This window comes from Tupaia chinensis, unplaced genomic scaffold, assembly GCF_000334495.1.
Source record: "Tupaia chinensis unplaced genomic scaffold, TupChi_1.0 Scaffold143787_1, whole genome shotgun sequence".
NCBI lineage: Eukaryota > Metazoa > Chordata > Mammalia > Scandentia > Tupaiidae > Tupaia > Tupaia belangeri.
Window position 1 is genome coordinate 835794 of NW_006203636.1, and position 16529 is coordinate 852322.

The 16529-nt window shown below is 37.2% G+C and overlaps 1 protein-coding gene across 1 annotated transcript in view; it reads left to right on the forward strand.

Moving 5' to 3' along the window:
* Nucleotides 1-12632: 12632 nt before the first annotated feature.
* LOC102492810 (amine sulfotransferase) overlaps nucleotides 12633-16529 on the forward strand; it is a 38102-nt gene continuing 34205 nt past the window's right edge. Inside the window, exon 1 of the mRNA XM_006165001.3 lies at nucleotides 12633-12805. The gene's annotated coding sequence lies outside the window, so the exon portion shown is untranslated. The remainder of the gene's footprint in view (nucleotides 12806-16529) is intronic.

The window sequence follows — 16529 nt, forward strand, 5'->3', positions numbered from 1 at the left end:
GTCTCTCTCTGTCTGTCTGGCGAGCGCACGTGCCCTATAGTGAAAAACCTCTCCAAAAAAAAAAAAATTACTTTCACAAGGAAGTTATAAAATTGATAAACTTGTATCTGCTTCATTAAAAAATTCAAGCCATATTCCACAATCTTTATTACACTCTGATTTATAAGATACTCCTGAATCATCTTGAATTTCCACTTTCGTTGGATTGTAAAATTTGAATACTTGAGGTTTATGTAAATTAGGCTATTGGTTTTATTAGGTATAACCATAATTTTATAGTCAATTGTTTATCCACTTTATTAAGAAAATAATAATGACAATTATTATCCTTTAAGAATACAAAAGAAAGTCCTCTAGCCTTGTATAGAGAATACAAGAAGGGAAAAGAACCATATTATGTGTAATGTTAAGTAATTTTTTTAACTTTACATAAAAAATTTTTTCATAGTCTGGCTTACTTCACATAGTTTTAAGTCTTCTATATGCAGCCACTTTGCATCATATGACAGGATCTTGTTGTCCCTATGGCTGAGTAGTATTCCATAGTGTACAAAGACAATATATGGTATATACCTGCTCAATATATACCAAATGTCTGCACTCTATGGCAGAAATAGAAAGATCTAAATACCCAAGACTGTATAAGAGGGAATGGGAAGGTAGAGGGTGCGTAGGAGGGCTTAGGGAAGAAAACTCTTAGCAGACGTAAGAATGTAAGGTTCTCTATTGAAAATGATGTATATGCTAATATCCTTGATTTGATTGTCACTACATGCATACTTTGAAAAACCATACTGTGGGCTGTAGTAATATACAATTAAGTATGAATAAGAAATCAAAAAATTGAGAAATATAATTTGTGCATTTTATATTCTTGCTAAACTATATACGTATTTTCAAATATCTCCATTTAATTTTGTGTTTGAACCTGTATCAACCCATTTTAATTAAACTAAAATAGAAGTCATAATAAAATTATATCTATATTTGTAATGAGACATAAAATTAATTTTTTAAACTTTGTTTATAATTATTTAATTTTTATTTATTCATTTGTTTATTTTTTAAATTCGACCAGAGACACACACACACAGAGAAAGGGAAAGTGAGAAAGCAAGCAGCCGGGTCCCAGACAGGAACTGTGGTTGACCCTGTGTGAGTGTCTAGCTCCTTAACCACCACGCCACCTGCTGGTCCCCAAATTAATTTTTATTAGCTATCCAGGGGTCAAAGCTGAAGAAAGAACAATACAAAGACTGTGGGTGAGATTCCTTATACGCTCCTTATTTATTTCCCAGTGACTACACATTTCAAATTCACTCCATTTAAACTTCTCTGATGATTCTGTTTCCCCCATCAGGTAGATGGAGACTGGAAAAATTACATGACTATGAAACAAAGTGAAAGATTTGATAAGATTTATGAAAATAAAATGAAAGATTTTCCTTTGAAGTTCACCTGGGATATGAATGAAGAATTCTAAGCTCAGTGCTAATAAAAACAAGAACAGTACTATATACTCAACGACAGGTGCTTGTCAACAGCTATCTTTAGTTTGCATAAATAAACATGACTTTAGAGGATGGCTATTTAAACAGCTATTCAAAAATTAATAAAAATGGGATTGGCAAATAACTGAAAATAGTTTCCATGCATGGTTATAATTGAATAATATAAACACACAGTTACGATGTACGTTTTAAAGTTCTGAGAAATTATTATACAATTTAAGCAATTTTCACATTCATCTGTGAGATCTAAACCAATAAAATACGTGAAACTAAAATTATTTCCTTTCAATGTAGTATTTATGAATATAATAAATTATTTATGGTATATGTAGGAAAGTGAAGACTTTGATACAGGGATCTCAGAAATTGCATTTAAATAGAATATTTCTGGCTAATCAAAGTTTCACCAGGAGATGGCCCCATGGCCTAGTGGCTAAAGGAGGTGGATCACACTGGTTGAGTATGGCTCAAATCCTGGCCTTGGGTGCGTATTCACTGGAGAGACAGAGAGCGACAGAGAGGCAAAGTGAGAAACCCCTCCCCTAAGGAGATGTCCATGCTGCAATCCATTTTCCTCCATTCTCCTCTTGGGATTTTGGGCACACATGCCTTCCGTGAGTTTCAAGCTGCCAGATCCAGGACTCAAACAACTGTTGGCCATGTGGGAGTCCAGCGACATAACCACTACACAACTCTTGGTCCCACTAATTCATATATTATTTCTCAAGTAACTGTTGATTCCAAGAGTGCTCATGGGGTCACATTTTGATGTATCACTGCTCTTAAAGTGTAAAAGCAAGGACAGTGAAAAGCTCTGGACTTTTCTTAATAAATTGAATATTCCAAGAGTCCTAGTTTGGCTCTGGTATTAATTCATTGGGCTGAAGGAAGTCAGGTCTTAAATGCAGGGCTCAGCCTTTCAATGTAAGGCCTTAGGATCAACACTTCCATGAGGTTCTATAGAACTTTTTCTGGTTTTTCTTCTTCAGGAGTTTGATAGAAATCATAGTATTCATAGGATATATGGATATTTTGTACTCTGAACATTGTGCATAGAAAATCACTTAAATTTCACAATAAGCATTGATAAGCATTGAAGATTGCCAGGATTTTAAATTTTGCAAATTAGGATGCTGAGACTGAAATTCAAAGAAATGGTGATCAGCAGAATGAAATTCAAATCAATATCATTCCCACTCTGAAACCTGAAGTATAAAATATTTCCCTCCAATTTGATGGTGTCCCTACTTCTTTAGCTACGATGCTGATTTGTTCAATATTACTGATAATGTTCATTTTTTACATCATCCTTTCCTTTTACAGGCTAGGTTAATGGTAGATTGAATTTTATATGTGATCACACATAGCCTTCTTCATTTCTTTGTATCACATGAAAGGAATAGTGAACTGATGTTTTGCATACCAAATTGCTATGTGAATGAACCAAAGGTGGCCCACTACTTTGGAAATAAGGAGTTAATGAATACATGAAATAGGAATATCTCTTAGATAAAATAGGTATCCCTGATATAAATGCAGAATGAGACACCCATCTCACTCCGCACACACTGTCTCATTTTTTCTGATCAATATTTGGATCAATGAGTATATCTAAGAGCTGCCCCTGGGCATCACTACTATAATTACAAAAGAAACTGATCTATAAATGTGCTCTTTGAGCAAAGGACTAGTCTGAGTAAAAGTACCTAGAAAAGAAATTCTATTTTCCATTAATATTCTCCTTCCATATGTATTTACCTGATGTTGTTCTTCTGGTTTCACTCCAAGCACTAGGGCTCTTCGGAAGTTGTGCGTGTACACAACCTAATCAAAATGTTCTAAGAGCATTTGCACTACAGTTCTACACTTCTCTCAGAACTCCATCACTGTTCTCCTCCCTGTAGGATAAGATTGCAGGATAGGTCCTCTCATAGGAACGAAACATGCCCTGAGGAAGAAGTCACCAAGCTCCTTGTTCCAACTTTACCTCTGTTTAGAATACCTAGCCCTCAAAAGTGACTGAATCACAGGAATTTTTCTAAGTATTTCCAGACGATGCAATATTCCCTGGGCTAAAATGCTTGACAGATTGTATAACTATTGTACAGGTATGGTGAGTGGTGAATATGCTTATTATTGAATGAACCTGAAATCTGCCATTAAAACACATTCCTTGCAAACTTTTTATCTTCCTCAGTGGCAAACATTTCCATAAATATTTTGCTTGACTTCTTAGGATAAATATTAAAATTCCAATTAATTACCTTTCTTTATAGGAACTTTTTTTTTCCCCAAGGTTTTTGCCATAGGGTGTGCGTGCTTGCCACAGAGAGACAGTGAGAAGGAAAGTGAGAAATGCCCCCGCCCCACACCCCCTCAGGGGGGATGGCCAAGCCACATTCTCTTCTCTTCCATTTTTCTCCTGGGGATTTTAAGCAAAAATGAATATTCACTCAGCATGATTTTCAAGCCACTGGTCCAGGACTCAAACTGTGGTTGACCATGTGGGAATCTGGCACCTTAAGTACTATACCACCTGTTAGCTCCATTAGAAATTTATAATAAATTCCTTTCTCCATAGTACTTATAGTATAAAATATTCGCAGCATGTTTGAAAAGCAGAAAAAAAATAATAAAAAAGTACCCATTTGATCTTCAGGGCTTTTACACAAATATATCAGAAAATAACATTTGTGGAAAAAAAGCAAATATTCTGATTTATAGTAGAAAAATTATTTATTTGAATAAGTATAAATTATCTAAAATATACACTCATCCTATGATGCAATTCACCATCAAATGACAGCAGGAAAGTATATAACAAATAAGGTGGATAGAGAAAATTCAAATATAATATTACATTAACCACTGGTAAGTCAAAGTAAAGTCAATTTGGGTATTACTTATAGGTTTTGAAGTAGTAAAATGTTAAAAAGTGAGGATGATGTTTTAAAATACATGTTTATGAAAAAGTTTCATATATATACATATAAATACATGTGATGATTAATTTTGAGCTTATGGATACCTACCTGAGACCATATAATTGCTTTTTTGGGGGGGGAAAGATTTTTGCTATAGAATGTGTGTGTTCTCTGGAGAAACAGAGAAAGACAGAGAGACAACAAGAAATTACTCCCAGGGAGGGATGGCCATGCCACAATCCTTTCTTCTTTTGGGATTTTGGACACACATGTGCACTTGTTGGTATGGGTTTTAAGCCTCCGAGCCCAGTACTTGAACTGTGGTCAACTACGTGGGAGTCCAGTGATGTAACCATTACGCTATTTGGTAGTCCCAAGACCATATAATTTTTAAATGTGTTCATTCAGTGTTGCCTCCAAATTTGTCATATAAAGGTACTAGACTGTAGAAGAATCGGCTGGTGATACTAATTCAAAACAGGGAGAACAACCTTTCAGGTTTAAATCATCTGATGTTGAATTTCACTGGGCGTGAGAATAAAAAGAAATGTGATGAAAATCAATACTTGAGCTTCAGTTCTGATTACATACCAAGATGCTGTTTCAGTGGAAGTGAAAAGTCTCTGTGATGAGTAGTAGTCCCGTCTTTTGGGGGCTTGTGAATAATTAGAAGTGTAAAATTGATCAAAATCACAGTGAATCAGGGAAAAGTTCTCTAAAAGTTCAGAAAAGAGATAATATAAGATTATTGAGATCATTTAAAAATATATGTTTCAAGGGCATTCAGAAATTTTTGTAGTTTTCAATGCATTTTCAAAATATAAAAAGAAAGAAGAGTGTGCTTTTTAAAATGTATTTTTAAAAAGGCTCATTCTGAAAGACCACACATACACATACTGGTGTCATCAGAAATGAGTAATTTCTTTTTAAATCATGGAGGAAATGTGGTGAATAAAATTAAGAGTAAAGACAATTTTACATTTTATGTCATATTTATACTGTTTTAGGATTTTAAAAGGTTTCTGTATTTTTTTCCAAAATCATTTTAAAATCTAAACCTTTTAAAGTTCTTTGGAAGGCAGCACTTTGAGGATGGCAGAAGGTAAACATACTCTTTCATCACAAAAAACAATGACGAAAGTAGGCAAGTTTGTCAAAAATAATTTCCAGAATTCTAGGAATCAAAGTCTTACAATATTTATTTACAAAGACTAATAAACACAGTGCAGATGAGATAAGAGCTGGAAGCAAAATTTAGTTGGCGAAGAATTTTAAACTGCCTGAACTTTGAACTTGTTCTCCAACTTATGCACAGGTTCATCAGATGGCTTCATGGGATACCATAGTGCCATGTAAATTGAAAGATTTCACAGCAATGACTGACCAGAAAGGAGTGACATCAATAGGATACTGGAGCCCAGAGTTCTCTTACTCAAATCCCCTCATAACAATAAAAATTCCACAACTCTCTAGGGACAAAAGTGCCCTTGTGGGCTCCTCGAGATTCAGGTAGGGGTTTATGAAACCCAAGTTTGAGAGAACAGATTGGCATCCAGAGAGCAGACCAACCAACCTTGCTCCTGGCTTCAGATCCAGAAGTGGCCATGTTCTTGGGCTCAGTTACAGCCCTGTTTAACCTTGCTCCAGTGACCATAGGGCCCAGATGGAGGTCAGATCCAGAAAAGGCCATGTTTTTGGAAGCAGTCCTTTAGCTTTGACCCACCCACCAAACAGCCTTCATCGAGGACACTGGCATCTCACTTCCTAAGTTAACATTTGATGGGTGACTGTCAGAGGCTATTTTAGTTTTTTTCACATTTTACCCTCAGTAATTAATCTCCTTCCTTGAATGTTGGGTCTCTGTTGAAAAGGAAGTGATAGCAGATAGATTCGCTAGCTGCAAGATTACAAACAGACAGATATGGTTACTCTATTTCAGACTTAAGGTTTTTGACAAAGTCATGCTTTATTTTACCTTTACTTTTTAAAAAAGAATTATTTATTTAATTCTGTTTATCATTCTTTTGTTTTTGTTTTTGTTTTTGTTTTTACTTTGACAGAGAGAGACATGGGGGAGGGATGAGAAAGCAAGCCAATATGTCTGGAACTCAAACCGTGGTCAGCCATGTGGGAGTGTACAGCACCTTAACCACCTCACCACCTGCTGGTCCCTTTACCCTCAATTTTTTATTTATTAAAAAATAATAACTAGTTCATTGTGAAAAATTCTGACAGGATGGACAAATGAAGGAGAGGATAATGCAGTATGAATTCATTTCCTTGCAGGGAGGGAGGCAGGGGTGCTTTCTCTCTCTCTCTCTCACACACACACACACACACACACACACACACACACATACACACACACATCTTCCAATAATTAAAAAAGAAAAGAGAAAGAATATTCTTGTGCTAGGATATCACTTTGGTTAATGATTTGGGGTTCCCTTTGTACATTAAAAAACACAGATTTACTAGGCAACCAAACACTTGAGAAAACCCTAAGTGAATGGGCAACACATAAAGCAATAACATCAATATTCAGCTGCCAATTTATTTTAGTGTACAATAAAACAAATGTACCTAGGATAAATTCATATGCTATATTAGGTATTTCCTTTTCCGGACTGCTGTCTACACATGAAAGGACTAAAAAAATATGAAAAAAAAAACAATTAAAGTGCATGTGTATTTTTGAACAAAAAAATCTAAAATCTGAAATTCATGTGTAGCCTTTTTTTCATTTTTTAAGAGAGAAATTTTTGCTATAGGGCATGCTTGCCGTACAGACAGAGAAAAAGTGAGAAACTACCCACCTAGGGCATGGCCATACTACAATCTCTTCTCCTCCATTCTCCTCTCAGGATTTTGGCCATGCACGTATATGTGTCTGGTGTGAGTTTCAAGCTGCCAGATCGGGGACTTGAACTGCAGTCAGCCCCATGGGAGTCCAGGGCCTTAACCACGATACCACCTGCTAGCCCCCATAGCTTTCCTTTTTTCTTTCTTACTGATTTTAACAATATATTTTATTTGACCCCAGGTATCCAAAATATCATTCACTATATCATTAACATAAAAGCTATTAACACGATGTTTGACATTATGTTTTTTATACCAAGTCTTTAAAATCTAGACATATGCAATATAAACAGCTTGACTCAGTTCAGATGACCACATTTCAAGTTCTCAGTAGTCACAGGAGGCTGGCCCTTAGAAATGCCATATTGTTTTCCAAACCCAAGTTCATCTGCCCATTGCTCAGTGTGCCGGTAATGGAGACATAGACTTTGCAAGGGAGGAAAACGTGCTAATCCTCCAAGTACTTAGCGAGGAGACAAGAGTGAAATTCAAATTTGTCTTCCCGATTGGAGAGAGTCTGGGGTTCTTCAGAGCTGGAAAAGGACAGGCCCAATGCAATAATGGGATAATCTACAACAGGATCTAGAAACAAGGAACAAAGAGATCAGACAAGGGTGGCATTTGACACCTTAGAATATCTTCATTCACCACATCAGGGAGTCTGAGGATTCTTCCTTTGTTATTGTGGTCTGCTCTTTCTGGTCCCATTTGTCACTGTATTCTGCTCCTGAAGAACAGCTAAATTATATCTCTGACTGTGATTAAGGGTGAGCAATTTCTGCTACTAATATTTCCTTTAAAGGTTGGATGAAGAAGCAAATAGAAAACAGATTACTGACCCCAGAGCGTGTTTGCCTACATTGAACAAGTCCCCTCTGCCCCTCAGGCACAACTGCACAGCCTGCATTTTCTCATGTTTTGTCCTCTCTTCCCACACACATATGTGTGAGCATGTGGTTGCAGTTGTAAGGTGCAGCTGATTTATGCTCTTAAAGTAACAGAAACTCTATTTTTGTACGAAGCCACCACTTTTATTGCCACATTACCTGGTGTACATTTAGGTATTTTCTGAATTCTCACTGCAGCCAGCATTCAGAAGTTTATGTTTTCTGTTGTTCCCTCGAGGTAAATATTCTGGCTACTGATGAGAGGGCACAGATGTACTGCCAAGCTGCTTTCAAGGACTGTTTTGATGTGCAATGCGATAAGCTGTTCTGGTGACGCTGGTAGATTCTCCACAGACTGGCTATGAATCGCCCTTTGATCTTCTATGACAGTATCAACTCCTGTGTACTTTCGATTCTGTTTCGTTGTTCGTTTTCCTTTTCCCATTGCATTGTAAAAGAAAGATCTGAAAAAGAGAACAATGAAATAATTGTCAATTGCCAATATTTTTTGTTCTTGTTTGTTTACACAACTGGTTATTTTGGGGTCCTGCAGGCAGTGTCAGTACAGTTGGATCACTGTCACCTGCATTGGCCAGACAAAGGTTCTATGCCTATCCCTGGAGCTGGTGGTGGCCTTCATGTGGCCTGAGCCTGGAGTGGGTGTTTCTGCTCAAGGTCAGAAGCAGGTCAGCCAGGCAAGTGAGTGAATGTCCACCTCAGCCTCTGAAGAATTCCCATGCCCCCCTTTCTGGTCTAGATGGAGAAAGGGAGACCTGGAGCAGTCCAGTACTGGGACCTATGTCACACAGCATGTCAGAGGCAAGGCTGAGACCAAACTAGACTGGAGCCTTCCAAAGCTGTGTGGCACAGGACACACCACCTTGCAGAGCCTCTCTTTCCTGAAGGTATTTGGGATAACTACCTTATAGTGCTGTTAGGATGAAAGCAGATGAGCCTAACAAAGCCTCCAGACAGTGCTGGGCACACAGTGGAAGTTATTGGTTTAAGGTGCATGCCCATAACTGATGGGGATGGATAAGGGTTCAGGATGGTGAAGTCATGTCTAGGGTCATTCACAGCTGGGTCCAGAGGCTGTAGGCAGGAGCTTCATGTGTTCAATTTTCTTTCATTGCTGGGTCTCATGAGGTTCTGTGTGTGAGAGCCTAGCTACGGTTGCTGGAGCGTGAGGAGGAGGCTCAGAATGAGGCTGAAAGCCAGACCCAAGGAAGCAGGTTGGGACCTCAGGCAGTTCAGGATGAGGTCTGTGGGTCTGGGCATGAATCCTGGTGCTCTGAGCACTGGTAGGGCCCTGGGTTGGCTGCCACATTTCTCTTAGCTTCAGTTTCCTCTTCTGGGTAGGGTTAGTCAAGGGACTTCTGAGTCTGTTCACAATAAGCAAAGGAGGGTGGGACAAGGCTTGGGCAGTGGCCCTGGGGGGTGTGGCAGTCACTTGATCCTGGATGCTGATGACCTGCTTGCACGTTCATCCCAGCCAAGGCAGAAGTTAGGAGGATGGATGCATCTACCCATCAATAGCTTAAATTTTTTTTAAACATTCATTTTCCATATAGTTTCTAAAAACCACTTAGATTTTAATAGAGAAAATATTGAATATCATTGTTATATTTGCTTTCTCCTTTTAGCACAAGCTTTAAAGTGACTTGTGGTGCCATATTCTGATTTGGGTCAGCCTTTTCTTATATAGCAATTGAAAATATTTTTTTTGGTAGATATTCTATGTGCTTGATAGAGAGAGAGAGGAGGACAAACCATCTGCATTAGGAATGGACAGATTGCAATCCCCTGTCTTTCATTTCTTCTTCCTTTTGGGATTGTGTGTGCATAGGCCTACACACTCCCAGCACATTTCTTAAGCTGCCAGGTCTGGGACTCAAACCACACATTTTGCCATACAGGACCCAGCCACCTCAACCATCATGCCACATTCCAGTCCTATTGTATTTTGATATTTCAATTTCTGGAGGCCTATCACACCCTTATTCCAAGAAGAGGTTGCTGAAGGAAGAAGAATTTAAGCTTTTTTTTTTTCTTTTTTTTAGCCAGAATGTATCTGCTAAGTCTGTGTTGACTTAGAGACTCCACAACTGAGCTTAGCTATCTCCAAATTTATCTGGGTTTCATAAAGGAGAATTCTTTCGTGAGAAAAATAAATTATTTGTAACTATACTATAGAGTTCTTTTATACATGTTGTACAGTGTATAAGAAATTAATAGACATGGAAAATAGCAAGATTATATGCAGATAACCATAACAGTAAACAGATAACAGAACTAGATATAAAGATGATCCAGATTTTTGATCTGGCAGGTGAAAGTTTCAAAATGACCATAACTTATTTGTTCAAGAAAATGATGTTTAAGAAACCCAACTAGTTTAAAAGCAAAATAATGAACAGAAAAGTAAAATTAAGAGGGCCAGATGGTAATGCAGCAGTAAAACATTATGCTCTGACTGGTAGGTATACATGAGAATGTTACCATTTCATGTCTGAAGACTTCCCTGAATATGCAGGGCAAGTATGGTATTATGATCTTAGATGGCTAAAGCTGAGGGGGTAGATAGTGCTATTAAGACACTATTAGAGTCCTTTTGGCAGGTACCGCCCATCTTCCAATAATTAACCAAAATGATGAACACAAAGGGAAAGAGGAGAGGCACAATATATGTTCTCTAGGCCTTTTAGAAAACATGGAGTTGTTCCTTTGGCAACGTATATGCAAATCTACAAGAAAGGTGATATTGTAGACAACAAGGGAATGGGTACTGTTCAAAAAGGAATGCCCCACAAATGTTACCATGGCAAAACTGGAAGAGTCTACAATGTTACCCAGCATGCTCTTGGCATTGTTGTGAACAAACAAGTTAAGGGCAAGATTCTTGCCAAGGGAATCAATGTGCGTATTGAGCATATTAAACATTCTAAGAGCAGAAATAGCTTCCAAACGTGTGTGTAGAAAAATAACCAGAAAAAGAAAGAAGCCAAAGAGAGAGGAGTGCCAGCCTGCTCCACCCAGAGAAGCACACTTTGTGAGAACCAATGGAAAGGAGCCTGAGCTACTGGAACCGATTCCCTATGAATTCATGACTTGATGGGTGTTCAAAATAAACTAATCTGTGGTCTATTAAAAAAAAAGACACTATTAGGGTCTTGTTTTCTCTCTCCTTGCCTCACTATTGCTCTCACTTACAGAATAAATAAAGGAAAAAATACAGTTAGTAGAATTGATGGACATTCTAAAAGTAGAATAATGCAACTAAAGAAACTAATAAAGGGATTTTAATAATCCATTGCTATTGAATACAGCAGAAGATAATATTGGTGGTTTGGAAAATCCATATTAAGATGAAAAAAAAGGGGATGACATAGACGAGACTACGAGTTAAATGAAATATACTAAAAATTTCAATGAAGATATAATAAGCATCCTATAGGAGAGGAGGAAAAGAAACTATCTTCAATGAGATAATATTACATTCTTCTGAAAGAGATAAATGATACCAACTCACAAATTTCTATGCTACAGCAAATCATAATCAGACCACCTGTCTTACACTTTGAAATTAATTGTAATCACTCCAAGAGAGTACAATGCTTTCATTTATTGTTTATAGAAGGGCGAACAACTTGGTCTTTAATTAAAAAGTTACATTTTATTAAAATTTACATAACTAAATTTGTACTAAAATGATCATTCCATTATTATAATATTTGGGTCCAGAGTAGAAAGTCAGAAAAGTTTCATAAGCAAAGATTCTGTAATAGTCTCTGTTCAGGGGTATACTTATGTTATTGCTTTGGATGTCAATCATTACACATAATTCAACCTTGGTGATAACATCAATTTTCTTATAAAACTTTCTATTAAAAATTTTATATTTATACAAAATATATAGTGATTTAATGTTTAAAAAAGTGAGAATAAATAATAAGAATAATCGGAAAGAAACGATGCAAAGCTATTTGATGATGATGATGTGGATAGTAATGTCTTTGTCTTGACTGATACGCATGGTAATCAAGCCAGAAATATAAATATAATGCACTGTAAAGATATATGTGATTCAATGTAATATAAAGATTATGATAATAATAATAAAATTGAAAAAAGAACAAAAGAGATCCTCACAGGACATACAAAAAAAAGTTGCACTATTTTCACCAGCTATACAATTACACACACACACACACACACACACACACACACACACACTCTCCCCCAACCCTCCAGGTGCAATACTCCAGGTGGATTCACTTTGGTGTGATGAATTTATGGCTTGGATCCTCACTGCCACTCGTACCTAGGGCTTCTTAACATTCAGCAATTCTCAGGAAACAGAGGCAAAGCTGCACCAGGGCACAGCTTAGATGAGCCTGATTCCCCAACATGCTTGCCAAAGTCAGCTTACAATCCAGTTTCACTAATCAGAAGTGAGCATGTCTGTTCCAAGCTCCATTCTTTCTCCAGCTGAAGCCAGTGGCAGATCCCAGCAGCAAACACCCAGAGAGTCCCCCTAACTAAACAGGTTCTGGCAGCCCCAGGGAGTTTCCAGTGGTAATTTCTGTCACTTGATCCTGCTCACCATGCCGGTACCAGCCAGGTAAGTCTAGCAGCTGTTCATGGTCAACACAATGAGAGGCAGATGTTGGAGAAGAGAGTTTATTTCGGTAACCAGTTACAGGGAGACAGTCAATCATCTCCACTGTCTTTCCTCTATAACTTTTCCAGGCTTCATAGCTCATTTCTAACCAGCTCATTTTTATTTCTTAAAATATGTAGTATCATTTCATATTCCAATATTGTTCCATTTTCTCCCCTATTTTGTGTTGTAAGTCACACGTATTACATTTCATATGTTACAATTAAAACAAACATCCAATTGTATCTCTATTGCATTATGCTGTTGTTTCTTCAATCTATGAAGAGATAATAAGGTAAAATATATTTGTACTGGGTTTTGTAATTAGCTGCATATTACCTATACCAGTGTTCATTTGTGTGTGTTTGTGTGTGTATGCAGACTTAAGTTTTCCCTAAGGTGGCTCTTTTACCTGAAGATCTTCACTAATCATTTCCTGTAATACTGTTCTCACTTTAGTTAATACATTATAGCTACTCTGTATTCAGAATCCCTTATAGAGGTAGTTATTGTTTCTGATCTTTTGCTTGATTTTGAGTTTCTTTATTTGCTGTAGTGAGTTATCAGGACTAAATCTGCAAATTCTACTTTCCTGGTAGTATACTGCCTCTGATATTTCTTTTTTAGAATTTTCTGCTTTATATTTAGTCTGGGTCAGTGTAGTTTAGTGATCAGTCAGTAATAGGACAGATGTTTTTACTTAATCACGTTATGTTAGTAGGTGTTCTAAATTTTTCACCTTTTATTATTAGGCAAAATATATAAAAAGTCCATAGCAGTAAGTTTCTGTTTACTTCTTACTCTTCAGTTTGTGATTCACAACTACTATTTCTAAACATTTACATATTTTGTCTTCAGAAAATGAGTATTTTTGGGAACCAGCAGTTAGCATAATGGCTATGTCGCTGGACTCCCACGTAGTCAACCACGGTTCGCGTACCGTACCCGGTGGCTTAAAATTCACGCCGGGCGCGTGTGCATGTGTGCCCAAGATCCCGAGAGGACAATGGAGGAGAAGGGATTGCAGCATGACCATCCCCTCTGGGGAGGTGATTTCTCGCTTTCTGTCTCTGTGTTTCTCTCTGTCTGTCTGGCGAGCGCACACGCCCTATAGCGAAAAAAATCTCTCCAAAAAAAAAAAAAAAAAGAAAGAAAATGTGTATTTTTTAGATGTAAAAATCACAGTAGCTTTTTCATGCACTGCAAGTGGAAGTACTCCACTGCACTACAGCTAAGGCTGTATGGGAGACCTCAGATCAGTATCTGGCCCAATCTAAAGTGACATGCCTGTGGTTTTAGCAAACTGGGAGGCTGGGGCAGAGAGGCTGGGGCAGAAGGATTGCAATGTGACAAAATTTTGTCAAAAATAGCTATTTCTCTTTCCTGCATTTGCACTCTCTCTTTCTCTCATTAAAAATAATGTCTTCATGAGAAAAAAATCAGTACAACTAATTAAAAGGTAAATTTTCAGTCAATGTAAACCTTATTTCTTAGCATTAAAGATTTTTTCCAATGAAGAGCACTGAAACCTTCCCTTGAGTCAAATTTTTAGTAAAAGCTGTCAATAGATAAGATGAAACCACACATTTAGGAGCTGCTAAGAAACTATGCTGACGTTGCCAGTTGCAGTGTTCACAGTATAGTGGTGAGGGGGTAAGTGTCAAGTGTAAAGTCTAAAGGTACGAAAGAATTATGACATATCTTAGATGGGAGGAAATATGAATTATTTAAGAAGTACTAACAATACAGGAAAACCAATGGTTTAAGGGAAAACCTAAGATAATAAACGTGGAGTTTAAGTAGATTCTAGATTATTCAACTTTTTTTTTTGAGAGAGAGACTTTTGGAGAGACAGACAGACAGAAAGTGAGAAATCAACATCCAGGAGGGATGGCCATTCTGCAGTCCCTTAACCTCCATTCTCCTCTCAGGATTTTTGGGCATGCCTGCATACATGCCTGGCATGAGTTTCAAGCTGCCGAGTCACGGACTCAAACCACAATCAACCATGTGGGAGTCTAGCACCTTAACCATTTTGCCACCTGCTGACCCCAGATGATTTGATATTTTATAGCAATTGCAAACTGAATACATAGAAGATGGAACCCGTATTAGGTTGACAACAAAAGAAAAAGAAACAGAAGAACCAAGTTTCCTCTATAACTTTTCCCAGAATCCATCTCTGTCTCTAGGCTGTAGCTATATGAGAAGGTTACATCTGCCTGTCTGAGTAGCAGATAAATAGTGATTAGTAGTTAGATGAGTTTGTGTATATATTGTCAGATAAGGCATCTTCTTCTTAGTTTATTCTCAGATCTGGTTTTTGAGAACCAATAAGAAAATTTAAAGGCTCCAATAGCATTATTGAAGTATAAGCAACTCAGTCCATTTACATACATAGTGATCAATGGACACAGGAGGACCCTACGTGGTCAGATATTTTCCCAATCAAACAAATCCTGCCTGTCTGAAGTTGTTCCAAAGTTCAAAGCAGGGTCTTTGGACTTGATCCAGCAGTCTTGAATAGTTTTGAGCTGATTGACTATTCTTAATGGTAAATAGATCAGGCCTTTTCACCAGTCTATTGTGAGATCTACATGTCAACATTAACTTAAACTCTGTTCCTGGTTGAATTATTGATTCTAAGGACATTGGGAATTAGTCAGTCATTACATTTCTGTCTGAAATGTTCAGTCTCCATTGGTCTGTTTCTCCATTAGCAACAACACAATTCTTCTCACTTGCATTTAAACCATGTGTTAACTTTCATTGTTAGTTGACTCCAATATTTAATATCTGTGACAATGTCTCTATTGCACTACAAGTTATATGTACTTTTAGGTGTTGAGTGATTTTTTTCTAAAGAGTAGGCTAAACATGTGTGAGATAATTCTTTTTTATCTTTCGGAACCAAAATTAGTGTTACTATTTTGATTTGATTTTCAATACACCTAACCATGATTAGTTCCAACATATCTATATAGGAATTTTAGAGTGCATTGTATTAAACCAAAGATGTAATTTATCATGACAGTAATATATATATCATATTGTAATATAAACAATATAAAGCACCAGAAATTATATATTACATATGGCAGTAGGACTAAATATTAGGTCTAGATTGTTTTTTTATTTTACTACCCTTCATAATTAAAACATTACACTGAATATTTCTCCAACTTTTGAGTATATCTTTATCTTCCTAGTAAAAATAGCCTTTTTGTGGACTTTTTATCTGTTTATTTTGGTTCTTTATTCCCTACAAACACAGTAACATATTAAAAGAAAGGGAATTGTTCTTTTTATTAAAAAATTCCACACAACTCTACACAAAAATACACCAGTCCTAATGTCTTCATAAAAACTCTCTCTGATGAGATGCTTACTGACCTTGAGCTGTGAAAAATTACTTTCAGGAATAAGACTGACTACTAAAGATTTCTGCTGAAATTTCACCCTACAGATCCCAAACTAGAAAGTGGAGAGGCAGAAACTCAGATCTACTGACATGCTTACTGAACTTGGGGTGTGAAAAATTACTTTCAGGGGGACCAGCAGTTAGCGTAATGGCTATGTCGCTGGACTCCCACGTAGTCGACCGCGGTTCGAGTCCCGGACCCGGTGGCTTAAACTCACACCGGGCGCGTGTGCGTGCGTGCCCAAGATCCCAAGAGGAGAATGG